Below are 17556 nucleotides of genomic sequence, written 5' to 3'. Positions count from 1 at the left end.
AAAATTATTTTATTAACAAATAAATATTATTATAGTACTTAAATTTAAAATGCATAATTTATATGACCACACTCTTCTCCAAATATAATTAGAATGATCAAGTTAAGGAGGATGAGTTGGGTATGGCATGTAGCACGAATGGGGAGACGAGGACTGCATATAGGAGACGGGTGTGAACGCCAGAAGGAAAGAGACCACGGGGAGGACCAAGGCGCAGGTGGGTGGACAATATTAAAATGGATCTTAGAGAGATAGAATGGGATGGTATGGATTGGACTGATCTGATTCAGGATAGGGACTAGTGGAGGGGTCTTGTGAACACGGTAATGAACCTTCTGGTTCCATGAAATGCTCGGAAATTTATATGACTACAGCTGCACCTTCTCTGATATTCGCATGTGTTGAGAATTTGGTTGCAAATAAGCAGTGCGAAGCTTTTCATTTGCACGTTCCATCCATTATGCTAGCCAGCACCGACAGATGCAGGCCTTATCGGATAGAGATTGTGTATTTTATTAATTCATCCTTAACAATTTAAGAATATAACTGGCCTTGATTTCCACCAACTGAAAGGACAAATTCACTGCTGGGAACTTAGTCACGTTAAACATACAGCATTATGGTACAGAGTAGGAGGAATAATTGCATTTCAGCATCCTGTTGCATTGATGAATCACTTTATACATTTACTTCCGTCTTTAAGGCAGTTTAGTATATAATTCCCCTTAATTTAAAATAACATTAAAATTACAATTAATACATACTTCGGCCTTACTTGGCAATCCTCAGGAAACTGTTCACTTGTTGAAATTGCAATACTTACTTACGGATCAGAGCGGCCGCGCTATAGCTCAAGCGGTTAGTCGCTGACTTCCTACGCGGCGGCCCGGGTTCGATCCCGGTTCTGGTCAAGTGGGATTTGTGGTGGAAAAAGTTTTCTCCGAGTACTTCGGTTTCCCTTGCCAATCTTCATTCCACCAATTGCTCCACAATCACCCTCACCTATCATCTGGGGCTGGTACAACAGGCCAGAAGTGACCGCAGTACAAGGGACTTAATCCTACCCCACTAGCAATAATATGGAGCTGAGCCCTTCTTGAGGAGAAGCCAAATCTGCAGCTACTCTGGAAATTCCCAGCATTTTATGGAACCCAAAAGTTCATTACCGTGTTCACAATAGCCCTCCACTGGTCCCTATCCTGAGCCAGATCAATCCAGTTCATCTCATCCCATCCTATCTCTCTAAGATACATTTTAATATTGTCCACCCACCTACGCCTTGGTCTTCCCAGTGGTATCTTTCCTTCTGGCTTTCCCACCAATATCCTATATGCATTCCTCGTCTCCCAAATCGTGCTACATGACCTGCCCACCTCATCCTCCTTGACCTGATCTTTCTAATTATACTTGGAGAGGAGTACAAGTTATGAAGCTCCTCATTATGCAGTTTTCTTCAAGCTCCTGTCACTTCATCTCTCTTCGGTATAAATATTCTCCTCAACACCCTGTTCCCAAAACCCCTCAGTCTGTTCTGCTCCTTTAATTGAAATTGCAATAACATTGGAATATTTTATCTTAAGAACTAATGCAGTGTAGCACTAAACATTTGCTCGAGGATGGCCAAGTAAGGCCGAAACATGTATTAATTGCAATTTAGTATTATTTTAAATTAAGGAGAAATTGTAAATAAAGTTGCATTAAAGACTGAAGTAATTGTATAAAGTAATTCAGAATAATGATTAAGATTAAACTAATATAACTTAATGAGGCACGTATATTCTGCAGGGTAAAATTTCTATCGACGTCGAACTTTTCTCATAAAAAATAAAAATAGATTTAAGATTTGTCTCAGTTGTGACTTATAGTGAACGGATAAGAAGTAAAACCTCATTTATTTAACACAAAGTAATGCAGATATCCAATATCAAATTCAATTTAATTCTATCCAGTAGTTTCGGAGGTGAAGAATGTGGACAGAGGGATGGGCACAATATTTTCTATACATGTTTAATTCTTTACCGCCTCTGTGTCCTAGTGGTCAGAGATCCCGGCTACAGATCCAGAGGTCCCGGGTTCGATTCACGGCGCTACCAGATTTTCTGAGAAGTAGTGGGTCCACTCAGCCTCGTGAGGGTAATTCAGGAGCTATTTCGAGGAAATAGCGGCCCCGGTCTAGAAAATGGAGATTATCGACCGTGAGCATACGTTGCGCTGACCACGTGACACCCTCTATCTGCAAAAGTTGGCACTAACTTCACCGACAAGCGGTGGTCGCTCGGTCGGTACAGTTCGCTTGCGGACTACAGGCGACGGAGTTCTTTTTACGTGTTTAATTCTTGTATTTTCTGCAACGGTTAGCGGTTTCCAGTGTTAACCGTAAAGTATTACATAAAGCAATACAAGACGCACAAACATAAAGAATTCTCAGAGCGTGAGATGAAGGATACCTTTCAGACTTTCATACCAACATTACAAATGAGTAAGTTAATAACTAGCTAATTCCGCGGAGCTGAGTACCTATTAGGAAGCCGCCACTCGGTCAGGTACTCACGCATTTTCAAGCAGTTTATGAAACCAGAAGGTTCGTTACAGTGCTCACAAGAACCAGCCACATCAAACCAATCAATACTACCCCATTATGTAAACTAATAACCATTTTGGTATTATCCCACTAAGTTCTTAAATGCTGAAGAAGGATTTACAATTAAACGCACAGATCTTAAAAGAACGTGTTCTTAAATACGATAGAACTTGTGATTAAATGACTGAATAACCATCACATAAACCAGACAATGTAAGTGCACCCCTTAAGAGCAACATTCAAATTCTGTAGAAGTCGCCTGCTTCTTTCCACTGTACTGTGGTAATTGGAAAGCGGCAGAGAGAATGGAAAGGCCAAGAACACGGGAACCGAATTTCCATCGAGTAGTAACCGAAATCCGTCCCCAACTCGAAACTTGGTCTCAGAATGAGCATACAGATTACATAAATTGAGATGTGCTTTGGATGGGTGGGAGGGGGCACTAGAGACTGGATCATGCTAGTGCATGGCATGAATACATATCACCCTGTTTTAAACTTTAATGGATTTATTGTTCATACAGCCACTGAACAAAGACTTTCCGTTAAAATAAAGTGTTTCTCTACTCATACGCACAAGGAAGCACCAAGCTACTTCTGCAGGAGGGTAATACTGTCCCTGTGCCTAAGCACTACGTTATCAAGTCGCAGAAGCAAAATTCCGCCAACTCACAACATCAACAGTAGATCGAAGTGAGCAGCTCGGATCTACGTTACAGCCACTCTATCGCTAGTTAAAAAACAAAAGGCTGGATTGGCGACGCTTTCTGCACCTGTTGGCAGCGGGAGGAATCGCTGCTGACAACACAAGTCCGGCCGCCCTGCCAACAGTCAACTGAATGAGCTGTCCCGGGGTCTCCTGCCACGAGACAGCATTATCTGAGCCTGGACACAGTTGTGAAGTTCGTGCCAACGCTTTTCATACTGCACGTGTTATATAGCAACGGAAAATACTTTGAATGACAATTATAAAGTGGAAAGTAGGGACGCTCCCGGGGTTACGCAAGTTTCGTCGTGCGCAAATTCTACCTTGAAAATTGTTCCACAAGGCACAACAAAAGCTTACGTTACATACGGCAACACAAATGAGTCAGGTTTACGGATTAATACTGCCAAAATATTTCCCTAAGTGAGTCACAGTAGCGCTAGGATTGAGATGCAAAATTTAAACCAAATATAAGTAAAATGTTACTGTTGTAAAAGTTAGGACCGCCTCTGTGGGCTAGTGGTCAGAGTTCCCGGCGCTACCAGATTTTCTGAGAAGTAGTGGGTCTGGAACGGGGTCCACTCAGCCACGAGAGAATAATTGATGAGCTATTTCAAGAGAATACCGGCTCCGACCTAGAAAACCGAGATTAACGACCGTAGGGATCCGTTGAGCTGACCACGTGATACGCTCTATCCGCTAAAGTTGGCACTAACGTCGCCGACAAGCGGCGTTCGCTCGGCCGGTATAGTTCGCTTGCGGACTAAAACCACGGAGTTTTTTTGTTTGTTTTTGTTTGTTTCTAAAAGTTAGTTTTCTGTGCTTACAATAAATTTTTCCCATCCTCTTATTTGTTAAAGGAATCGGGATAACTCTGTCAGTATAGTGATGGGTTACTGGCTGCACGGCCTTGGTTCGATGCGCGGCAGGGACAAGATTTTTCTCTCCACTACAGCATCCAGACCGGCTGTGGGGCCCATACAGCGTCCTATAAAATGTGCACCGGAGGCGATTTCCTCGGGGGCAAAGTAGCCAGGGAGTGAAAGTGACCATTCACCCTCCATCTAGAGCCAAAGTCAAGAATGCTGGTGCCATATATCCACAGCCCCAAATATTTTATGGCGTGGTGAATAAGTGATTAAGCAAAAGGACTACTTTAGCTTTATATTCATATTCTTAATGTTTTCGTTTTTCCTGGAATGAACGAACATACATAAATAAACAAGGGCATATACGTACGTAAATTACAGCAACGATTTCGACTTATATAAAATTCTGGTTACGCAGAATCATCCGGAATGGAAGGCTCTCGTAAGTCGGGGAGTTTCTGTATGTGGATTACACAGTACAACGAAAAGAGTGAGGCCAGAATGTTGGTAACGTCCCACAACAAGCAGGAAATATAGCAGAATCGATTAAAGATATTTTGGCGCTTTCAAATTTGAAAGGGGACGATTAAAAGTGGTTGATTCTTACAAATAAGCAAAACTTCACCGACGTTCTAGGAATATCTATGCAACCTTCTAGGCACCTGTGACTGTGTTGTATGTAACATATCATAAACAACGTCTCACATATCAGCAATTTTTCAATGTGAAGCAGATATAGGGTTGATGTGGGACCTAAATTGATCTAACCAACAACATTTTTCACACAGTGTGCTCGTACTACACTAGGACCGAGACCCCGTTCAAACGTATGCGATACGGCCGCTTACGGAAAATGCTAAATACAGGCAACACATTTTACTGAGGCTCAACTGATACAAAAGTAAGGGAACATAAGTACAGTCCAAGTACTTTATGGAGATCTATGATATTTGGCTGTAAAGCCCATTCGGGGATATGTACACCGTTTCTTGAGAGATGAGTAGACATAACTTCGAAAGAAAATTCAAATTACAACCAAAATATTTAGGTGTATCGTATCCGTTGAGTTCTGTCTGCAAGGTAAATAATAATAAAAAAGTAAAGCTATCTCTGTAACAGGCCGTGAAGGCCCATAGGGTTATGAGACATCGAGATATTTTCTAGACAATCGATTCACAGATGGCGGTAAGGTTGTTAACCTTACGCCCCGACCGCCTTTCAGCCCCAGGAAGATTCCTGGTTCTCATTTCTGTTAGAGGCTGAGTCGACCCCAGGGTCATAATGCGGCTAGACTAGGTCAATTGAAAAAATCCAGCGACTGTTAGTTCCACTTTCAGACACTCAGCACTCGGGGATGTATTTGCTCAGTTTTTAATAGCTGAGTATGATACTGCACTACAGGGTGTCCGTTGGGTTTGTGACTGCGCATTCAGCCTCCTTTCAACAAAATTACTTTCACAAATTTAATGCTCGGTAGTCAATTTCCTGTCACAATATTTCTATAGAATATGAAGTGCAATATAAATGTTTGAGGTGAAGAATTCCATCTTCTGGGATATAACACCGTGTAGTCCGTTGAAAGACAAACAAATTTCGGAGCAACATGTTACCTCCATTGACAGGGTCGATGAGTAAGCCAAAGAAGATACCAAAATGAAGTAGGTTGCAAGCAAACCTAGAAAGTGAGTTGGTTTCTTCTTTTCCTAGATATTCGATCCTGAAGATAGAGGCGATGCCTTCCTCCGAAATATTCGTTAATTTTAAGTAGACTATACGGCGATATACCCAAAAGACGAAACTCTTGATAACCACCGGTGTGAGAACCTCAAATCCTGTTGACGTTTGGCTGCGCAATAAACATTCTGAGTAACTGTGCGCAACAGAGATCCGATATAGAAACTGTGGTGATACCAGCGATCATAAAACGTCGATTTTACGTCACACGTAAACGATAAGACAACTTTGTCCTCAGGCCATAACTCAGAATAAAATACAAGTGTCAACAAGTCGCTGGCACTAAGGAATACAGGTACACTGCTGTTTGTTTCGTCTTGAGGGGGACAACTGCAGCGTAGGAAAAGCAGTCCAACACAACACGGAGTTATCACCCGAAGTAAACAAGGGAAAATGTGTACTCGAACTTCTGTTTAGAGTTTATCTACCGGTATATCGACTTGCTACGGGCTGGACGGCCAAGGCTTAGGATTTCGAGTCCCGGTGAGGGCAAGACTTTTCACTTCTCCATGTCGTCCAGACAGGCTCTGTGGCCCACCCAGCCTCATATCCAGTGGGTGCCGGGGGCTCTTCTCCCGGGGCTTGAAGCTGACACTCACTTCCAACTAATGCCAAGCTCAAGGAAATGTGAACCTATATATGTACTCCCCCATACGCCTTCATAGCGTAGTGTATAGTTAGTTAAGCACAGGGAAAACTTCATCTTTCACCATCAATCATATTGCATACTTCAGTGTGCATTTATTGTAAACAATAATTTATTCTTTTTAAAGGTACAACCCTACTAACATAACACTCTGTAGTCGTAATTTTTTATATATATAAAACGTCAAAAAATATTTCAAATAAAAAGCATAGATCTGAACTACATACATAGTACTACGTGCAATGTTTGGAATTAGAGGCCTTTTCTTTTTGTAGAAAAACTGTGAACTGGATTTTAGCATCAGGCGAAATTTGGGTTATATTGGGTAGATCACGGAACAAAATTATTCATTCGACATACTTAAGTCTAGATGCTCGATATCAATTTAAATCGAATCCAATGTTTATTGGGAGTTTCGAAAGCGAATACTGTTTCCTTTGCCATCTAATTATTGTTAATATTATTTTTCTTCCTATTTGTGGTTTACATCTGTTGTTATTTGGTTTCAAAATAAATTCTTTATTTTAGAAGCTTTATTTCTCTTGAGTTGGGGGCATGCGGTGGCGTAGTTGGTTGAGGCACTATGCTACAAGCCGGAAGGTCGCGGGTTCGAGTCCCGATGAGGTGGATTTTTTTAATTTTCCTAATCCTTCCAGCCGCACTATGGCCCTGGGTTCGAATCAGCCTCTAACATAAATGAGTACCAGGAATTTTCCTGGTGGGTAAAGGCGGCCGGCGCGTAAGGCTGACAAACTTACCACCATCTGTGAGCGGATTGTTTAGATAATCTGGGAGCCTCAACGTCTCACAACCCTATGGGCCTCCATGGCCTATTACAGGGATAACTTTACCTTTATTTCTCTTACGGTAGGTTTCCTACATTTTTGTTGCCAGCTAGGTTGCGTGCCTGTACCGTAATAATTTCTGGATGTACTTCCAACTCTAGTTATTCTGTGTTGGGTGATCTGCGTGTTCAAATTATGAAGATACATATGAATATAAATAAGTTCCTAATTATAGGTTCATATTATGCACTATGTGCAAAGTAGTTTTAAAAACATAAGTCTTAACCAACTGATGTCATTACAGTACACAGGATTAGTGCTGGCCCCTTCATCCGAAACGTCAGTAATACAACCCTTCACAGAACAGTGCTGTTGTCCGAAACAAAAGAACACGCCTCAACATGCAGCTGTCATAGTACGAGAACTTTGGTTTCCTGCTGGCCTGTTCGCTCAGAAGTTCGGGACAATTTGTCATGGACACCTCAACAGTTCCAGTACAGCTCAGTCAATAAAGTTGCAGCTGCGACATGGATGTCTGGGGTTCAACTCTCGGTAAAGTCAGGAATATTTTGTCATCTACCACACCAGAAAAGCTGTTTGTCCCATCCAATGAGTATAGTGGGGACTCTCTCCTTGGAGGTAACACTGCTGAAGAGGACATTGGACAGGTCTCCTCCACTTAGTGCCGAGCGTGGTGCTCTTGCGATGGCAGCGAGACACCTGTTAGCACCGCGCGCGCGACTTCCTGTGAACCGGGGCTTTGATTCTTGGAGAACCTTCCCCTGATGCATAACAGATCCACCAGGTTCTTTATGTGGCAGCACATCAACTACATTTATCACTTTCTTTCTACCACATGGAATTCTACGAGACGCCTGTCTCATCTTCTTAGTCTCATGAAGCCAAACTTCTTAACCGCGCAAGAGAACTACATCGTGTTACTGACAATCATATAATTTCTTTTTCGATATATTGACAGCACAGGCTCTAACGCATGTAAGATGAAGTATTATGAACGATTTCGTTTTTGTGCCTTTTTTTATTATTATTCAGGAAGTATATGCAACGAATGTCTGATGGAGACGTCATATCTGTCTGTCTGCTTTTCTGTCTATCAGTTCTCATGTTCAAACTCTACTCTTTGAATTTAGATTAAATTCATGCTACATTGTGTCCGTCCAATTCACTTTTAGTCCAGATCTGCTCAATATAAACCATTAGTTTCTATTAACTTTCAATGGAGCCTTATTAATACCGACCGAGCGACCGCCGCTTGTCAGCAAAGTTAGTGCCAACTTTTGCAGATAGAGGGAATCATGTGGTCAGCACAACGGATCCCCACGGCCGTTAATCTCGGTTTTCTAGACCGCAGCCTCTATTTCCTTGAAATAGCTCCTCAATTATCCTCGCGAGGCTGAGTGGACACCGTTCCAGACCCACTACTTCTCAGAAAATCTGGTAGGGCCGGAAATCGAACTTGGAACCTCTGGATCTGTTGCCAGGAACTCTGACCACTAGACCACAGAGTCAGTCCACACTACAGGCGATACTCCACGGAAACACTACACAATATCCAGAGGCTAGGAGACTGCGTGGCCCTCAGGTAGGTGCTGATCCGGTTGCGATGGGAAGCATTGCTGCCACTGCCGGGACATAAACCCGGTCGTCAGCCCATAGCCCTGAATTTTACTGACGAACCTATCCATTGGACGTAGCATGTGTTGCTGTACAACACACAGAGCTACTGATTCACTATAGATAACTTTAATGTTAACAGTTACAAACATGAAGAAAGTGTAAATCTTTGAAGTCTAAAATTTATAGTAGTAAAATATCCTAACCTGTTTTAAGGAGAGGAACTACCACTAAGTTTTATAAGCAATAACTTAATCTCCTGCAAGTCTCAACATACGGTCGGTTTCGCCATTCTTAAATGAAGAAAATGTCAAGTGGCTATATTCTGATTTGTAATTCAAAATGTTTGTAACGATATCACCAATAATTTCATAATCTGTCGTAATCAGACATTTAATACAACAAAAAGACGAAGCAAAGATTTCGAAAACAGGTTACATTGCTATTTCACATAACAAATTAATTTTTTTTAAATAACAATCACAGCATTACAGCCGAAAGTTATTCACAATAATATTGTGGCATATTTGCTGAAGGCCCAAGCACGCAATAAACGCTTCTGCTTGACAGCAGTGACGTCACACAACAATGCAGCAGCTCCGGAAAGCGGTGCAAATAATTTTGGCAATATACACCGGCATGTTGCATACATAACCGAACAAGGCGTATCGCGTTCGTACGCACTGTGTCGGCAGTGATGTTGGATATGTTGGTTTTCGGATCATTCAGATCGCGTGGGCTACTGCGGGAGACAATGTCTTTAATGTAGCCCCATAGAAAAAAAAAATTGGCTGTGACCTATGGCGGGAAGGGGGGGGGACGAAGTCCCTTCGAAATAATTCGCTCTCCGAGCAGCAGGGATAGCTTGGGCATAGTCGCCTATGCTGTATGATAAGCTGCGCTGTCTTGTTGGAAGCATGCTTCGCCAATTCCTTCTTCAGTCCGAAGAATCTATGGTCTATGTCCATGTAGCACTCCGAGTTAATGGTGTTTTCCAAGAAAAATGGGACCAACTGCACCACGGCCAGACACTGTACATTGAAATCTAATTTTGACGGGGTAAATGGGAGTGCCCTCGGCTGCATGGGGATTTTTTGTCGGTCATATGTGAGTTCACATAACCTATAAGATGGAACCTCACCTAATTTGAGGAAAAAGTCACGCCTAACATGCGCGGGTCATCCTCAAACCTCGCAAGCAACCATCACAGTAACAACGCTGCCTTTCGCAGTCCGACAGAAACCGTTGCTAAATTTCATGCACACTGTACGGAAACAACTGCAACGTCTTCGCTGCTTTACGACAATTTCTGTACGACATTCCGGTTGGCTGTGCAAGTTTCCGCAGTGGCTTCTGTGCACTTGTACCCCATACATGTGTCTCCGTAACAACAGCCGACCGGCGAAGACGTCAAGGTATGTTTGCAACGTCTGTCTGCCTGAACAGTCTGTTGGTGCTGGACATCCAAATCGACAGCTGTAATCACTCTGAATTATTTTAAACGGTTCTGCTTGTAGCTAATGTTTCTTTATAGTGACGGCCATCTTGTTTACTGCTTGCACTGCGCACTGCGTACTGCGCACATGAGAAACAGCAAGATGGTTCCAGCCCTCTGATACAAGTTGTTATTAATTTTCTTAACATTGGGTTCTCGTTTAAATAATCACTGTAGGATCCAGGACACGTTGCTATAGACTGCTGAATATTATTCAGAAAAAACTTACAACCACAGTTTTCCGTGATATATAAGCACAAAATAGAAAAAATATTATATAAGTCGGAATATCTTAAATTGTTAAATGATCTGGAGTGCCGGTCTCCAATTTTCTGTAGACGATCCTTCATAAATCTGGCAAAGATTCGTTTTATGAAAAGGGCAGACGAAATGCATAAAAATGAATTGCCGCTAATCAAATTTGCATAATGGCTTCTTATTATTAATATTTTGTTGTACTTAACTAGCAAACATGTACTACAAAAGAAAATCAAAGACAGACAAACACACACAAATAGAGAATGTAAAGTAAGAAAATGAAGTTTGCCTAATAGGAAAATGAGATGGCTGTTAGACAGCCAGTTTTTTCTGGATATCTTCTATTTATATTTCAAATTAATCTCAATATTTTCTTCTTACAGTCTTCGGCTGGGAAAAGGGGAAGAGAAGCCTCCTGCAGACGTGTAGGTATTTATTTGAAACGGTTTTGAAGGTTGGAAACCCAGAGGTGTTCAATATACGGGATCTGCACAAGAAGGTAGCAATGTATAGCAGATATAAACATTAGGCACTAAGAACAAACGTGTCCTGTAGCAGAACATACAGCTTTGTATTTAAATGTTTAAAATATTCTATTTTCTAATAAAAACCTAACTGTTTTTGTGTACAGATTTTCGCAGCACGCGTCTAATATGCGCGACCGCCTCTGTTGTCTAGTGGTCCAAGTTCCTGGCTACAGATCCCAATGATCCAGGTTCGATTCCCGACGCTACCAGATTTTCTGAAAAGTAGTGGATCTGAAACGGTGTCCACTCAGCCTCATGAAGATAATTGAGGACCTATTTCGAGGAAACAGCGGCTCCGGTCTAGAAAACCGAAATTAACGGCCGTAGGGATTCGTTGCGCTGACCACGTGACACCCTCTATCCGCTAAAGTTGGCACTAACTTCGCCGACAAGCGGCGATCGATCGGTCGGTATAGTTCGCTTGCGGACTAAAACCAAGGAGTTTGTTTTGTTTTTGTTTTCTCTAATTTGTTACTTCGGTTTTCTGGGTTCAGCCATGTCGTATGCTTAAGTCGTTCTAGTGTTTCGGAGTATATTACAGTCGCCATCTTCAGCCTGAACCTTCCTGAATCAAGAGAACGGGAATACAGCGACGTACAACGGAATACAACACAATGAGATTTCAGCTGTCGGGAGGACATAACCACGAGAATTTCGTAGTTGAAGAAGAGCTAGAAGTCAGCCACTGAGGACTTAACGTGTGTTTTGAAGACATTGTGTGCTGTAGGGCTGTGATATCTGGAGTGTGAGTTTTCTAGTTTACATGCTAAAATCCATTGCTAGGAAACGGGTAGTGTGAATAGCCATTGTTGAGACCTGTTACACAGCAACGACTAGTGAAAGAAGATATAGAAGACTTTATTTGTATGCTGTACTTGCAGTAAAATTCAGAGTGTGAGCGTAGTGGTCGCGGGTTCAAATACCGATGAGGTCATTGGATTTTTTTCAATTGACCTAATCCTTCCGTCCGCACTATGGCTCCGGGGTTCACTCAGCCTCTAACAGAAATGAGTACCAGGAATTAAATAAATAATTTTCCTGGGGAGTAAAGCGCGGCCGGCGCGTAAGGCTGACAACCTTACCGCCATCTATGAGCCGATTTTCTACAAAATATGGGAACCTCAACATCTCACAACCCTATGGGCCTTCATGGCCTGTTACAGGGATAGCTTTACTTTTTAAACCAGTGAGACTGTTATAATTATTTGTAGTTATGACATGTGAGTGGTCAATAAATCTACTCACCAAATCAAATCCCGTCTATTGTCTCTAACAGAAGTGGCAATATCTTTGTACGTTTCTGCGTTCTTTTAATAACATCAATATGACAGTCGTGAGAACTTCTGAGGTGGAAGTGACTTTAACGATAGTTAATATATTGTCCTGAAATTTGGTATTGTAATATGCAACGCTCGCCATGCAGAATGTACACATAATTTCCCTTATTATGTCGAAGTTGAATGAACCTTTAAAGCTGAGACCATGATAGGCTGTACGTAAATTCATAATAAGACGCCTGAACTCTTCGTAAAACACATTTCTGCGTGATGGAAATGACGAACATGTGAGCGGTATGGATCTTTGTGTGTGCATCTGTATATAGAATCTGTATAATTGGAAGCAATGCATGGAAATGGATGTCTGAATTGTATATCTATTAATTTACAGTTATTCATAGCCTGCATAATGTGACAGGAAGCCTGAACGCCGGAAGTGTGCAGTCAGGAAAGCACAGCAAAGACGTCTGTTGCCAGACAACGGCTAATGGAAACACGTTTCAGCGGTAACCAATAGGCTCGTATGAATCCAGACATTGCCCGGAGATTGTCATACGTTTTGTGGCAACAGAGAATAACAGAGGAATCGACCATCGGACTGGGTGTTCTATATTCGGTGTGCATGTTATTTGAGTCCGAAGTGAGACAGCCATGGAGAGAGTGTTCCATAGGATTGAGGATTCAATAGTTGAAGTGTTACCAAGTAACTGACGGAGAATGCATATAGGATATTGGTGCGAAAGTCAGAAGTAAAGAGACCATTGGGANGACCACTGAAACAGATACACGGACACAACAATAGAGGAACCGTTGGAAGCAATGTTTTTGGATGGGTCTGCCCTGAGGACGAGCTGAACACACCAAGAGAGAGTCCTCAAAGCGGACAAACCAGTCTTAGCCTGAGGTATTTGTTAGACGCTCATCCCCTGGCAGAGATGTGAGAAGTGGGGGAGTCCCCATTGCTGTAAGCTGTTGTGTGGGGCCGCGCCATAGCTCGAGCGGTTAGTCGCTGGCTTCCCACCACAGTGGCCTGGGTTTGATCCTGGGTCTGGTCAAGTGGGATTTGTGGTGGACAAAGTGGCACTGGGGCAGATTTTCTCCGTGTCCTTCGGTTTCCCTTACCAATCTTCAATCTTCATTCCACCAATTGATCCACAATCACCCTCACCTAACATCTGGGGCTAGTACAATAGGCCAGAGTGGCCGCAGTTCAAGGGACTTAGTCCCACCCCACTAGTATAAAAAAAGTAAGTAAGAGTAGGAAATGTTATATTTTAGCGTCCTGTTGCACTGATTTAAGTCCATGATTTATTTAANGATGTGGTATCCTGAACAATTTTAATATTTTTAACGTTTGACAATGTATATGATAGATACATATTTTAGTTATTTTAATGTGTGAACATGGCATGCAATGAACTGGTTTGACGTGGACAAGTAAGCACCTGAAGATGGCATTATTATGCCGAAACATGTAGTGCGAGGGAAAGAAGGAGATAAATGAATGTATGCACTGCAAGACGGATTAAATAAATCATGAAGAGTAGGTAAGTTACCAAGTAACGACTAGTAAGCAGAAGTCGAAGAATTCAAGAAGTTACAGTGATCTTCAGACTGTTTAATTACGTGTATTTACGACTTGTGAGTAACCAGTATATATATTTATTTATATTTATGAATCCAAACCCCGTCTACAAGTCACTAATACACGTGACAATACTAACGCATCTGAAAGCCAGTAAGCGTCAGCACTTTGCGCCAACATGGCGGCAATACAGGAGCAACTCACGTACCTTGCATCAGATTGATTTTCATTACGCGTCGTGAATATGTCTGAAGCTATAAAGAAGTTTAGGATCATCTCGGGCGGGCGGTGCTTGGCGCTTCATCTTACATCCGCCGTTGTGAACCTCCGTGAAGAGTTGTCAGTGTTAAGGATTCACCAGCATCAGATTAATAGGGACTGGTTGCACGGAGGGACGGGATCCCATCAATTTGTCTGCCTCGACGTTCTCTTCAGTGCATCACTCCTTCATCTCCCCTTTGAAATGTAATCAATGACCCCCATGTGTTGCCTGGAATCAACAATCCCCCCTGTCTACAACTTCGCTCCACATTTAACGGGAATTTTCGATGAATGGATGAAATGGCCCTTTTACACAAAGTATAGAAGAGAATGTGAATAGAGAAACATTTTATAGTGGCAGTTTACTGCTGGATTAGTTCCTCCTTGCGATAACCATTATATATAAAACGCTAAGATTATTCTTGGTCAAATGAGCTGAACAGACATCAAAAGCAGCGACTGAGTAGAGTCCCGGGTACGATTCTCGGGTGCATGATTATTTTCATTCTTTTTAGAGTTTCTAGAATATAAATTAATGTTATCCTCCCATCTCCAGCTAAATCATCTCTGAGTCGTGGCTTTCCAAAAATACCCCCACAAATATTTAGTATGTACTCCTTGCCTCCTTCACCCAAGCTACACTACCAGCCCATCACAGCTACAACTTCACAACCCTAACACTATAACGTGACCTACAGAATCACAAAATTCTTCACCATTCAGTTTTCAGAAACGTGGAATTCATACTTACTTTCCACAAAGAAAGTGACCGTGTTCCGAAACCATAAAAAGTGACAAAACAAAACAAAAAAATCCGTGGCTTCGGTCCGCAAGCGAACTATACCGACCGAGCGACCGCCGCTTGTCAGCGAAGTTAGTGCCAATTTTAGCGGATAGAGGGTGTCGCGTGGTCAGCCCATTGAATCCCCACGGTCGTTAATTTCGGTTTTCTCGACCGGAAAAACAGACTGGTTAATTACAATTTCATCCATAGCATTTTTAAAGTAGATGTCACGACATAATTATAATAATAATAATTCCTTAATTTATTCGTCTCGTAATTCCATGCTGAAACTCACTTCCACTTCCCAATTCAATCATCATAAATAACTGGCACGTCGACCATGAGGCAAGCCGACGCACTCTGACGTCACACGAGGGAGGATGCCCCAGTGTATCAGCATTGAGACGACGTCCTCTTCTACTCTCGATTTGTCTTGGGCCTCAGGACAGGTTCAGGGATAAGCGATTTGCGTCCCTAAGCTCAGAGGTTGACAAATGGAGACAAACAGCGGACGGGACATTGGTGTATAGTACTTGGCAATCAGGGATAGCGTGATACTGGCTCCTATCGTGGCCGTCTGGGTGGTTAGCTATGCTGCTGTGTAATAGGACGACTAAATAGCTCTGCAACTGAACAACTATTTTTTATTGCTAGTGGGGTGGGACTAAGGCCCTTGTACTGCGGCCACTTCTGGCCTATTGCACAAGCCCCAGATGATAGGTGAGGGTGATTGTGGAGCAGTTGGTGGAATGAAGATTGGCAGGGGAAAACGAAGTACTCGGATAAAAAAACCTGCCCCAGCGCCACTTTTTCCACCGCAAATCCCACTTGACCAGACCCGGGATCGAACCTGGGCCGCCGCGGTGGGAAGCCAGCTACTAACCGCTTGAGCTATGGCGCGGCCATCAACTGGACAACTAAGTATCCACGCAACTAGGCGACTAGATATAATAGTGTATTTAAGCATCCTGTTGAACTAATATATTATCTGCACACATATGCTTCCGTCCTACTACACGAATCCATCAATTTTTTTAGCATCTCACAAGACAGAAATCTGCAATTTTCAATAAGCAGGAAACCCACACAAACCGATATTATAATACCCAGTAGTTCATGCCATCCATATGAACACAAACTGTCAGGTATCAGCTGCCTTCTCAATCAATTCGTGCGTATCCAATAAAAGACACAGTCATGAACACCATCAAAAACACACTACATAATAGTGTAACGCAAATCTAGTCGAAAAACACCCTCCACCACAAAAGCAAAAGACACACACTGACCCCCAGCATCACAAAAGAAAGGATCACCTATATACACAGCTGCAAAAAAAGTATGAAGATGTAATAACTCTTTCAAGACATGCTTTGCTTTTGCTCCGGGATTGGGCCTAGGCAAAAGGGCTACCAACCCAGAATACGTGCTACCTTACGAGTAAGGGGACTGCATAACACAGGCGGTTGGAATGTTCTTGTTGTCGTTCAGAAATTACGAAAAGTTAAGGTCATTTTCTTCTGTTGTACCGTGTGTTGTAGACCGGTATATAAACGAAACTATACTATGGAGGTTTAAAATTAAATCATAAAATTAAGGAAACGTAACGACGTATGTAAGTGCATAAAAGTGCATCAATTTCTCCAGCAATTGTAATGCATATGATGGCGGCTAAATAGGCTGAAACACGTTGCTCAATAGACGTGTTAAATAAATATGTACAACTTGAAACAACAGAGGGTTTTAAAATTAAAAATTTTTAATATTTAAACTTTTAGTAAGAGTTGTATGTAAGATGGCAGTGAAAACGTGAATTAAAAAAATGCATGTGTTTGAGCATGGGTTGTCACAAAGGGACTCTACTAGCATCAAAAAGCGAGACTAATACGTTAATGTCGTTGAAATAAGTTATTCGTCTTGGAAATAATTACTTAATATAGGTAAGAGGTAAAGCTGTCCCTGTGTTTAACTAATTAATCATGACACCATGAAGGCGTATGGGGGAGTGGATATATAGACCCATATTTTCTTGACCTTGGCACTAGTTGAAGGTGAGCAGTCAGCTTCACGCCCCGCCGCTTTAAAGAGCCGTCGTTACCCATTCGATAGGAGGTGGAGTGGACCCCAGAGCCGTTCTGGATGATGTGGAGAAGAGAAAATTCTTGACCCCACCGGGACTCGAACTCCGACCACTCGGACGTCCAGCCCGTAGCCAGTCGCTATACCAACTGCGCTATCCCGGCTCCTAGTTAATGTACGTTAAAATAAATTAAATGTCCTGTTCAGTAAGTAAAAAACATAAAGACGGCCTTCGTTATATACAATTGTTTACGTAAAATATGTTACAGATTGCTGTGTTGCTGGCCGTATGCCCATCTGTGTGTTGTTACTGTATGGCATCCGGTGAAGTACCT

The sequence above is a fragment of the Cryptotermes secundus genome, unplaced genomic scaffold (assembly GCF_002891405.2).
Source record: "Cryptotermes secundus unplaced genomic scaffold, Csec_1.0 scaffold1495, whole genome shotgun sequence".
In the NCBI taxonomy this organism is placed as follows: domain Eukaryota; kingdom Metazoa; phylum Arthropoda; class Insecta; order Blattodea; family Kalotermitidae; genus Cryptotermes; species Cryptotermes secundus.
The sequence above is the reverse complement of the archived record's forward strand: the minus strand, read 5'-3'. Positions refer to the sequence as shown.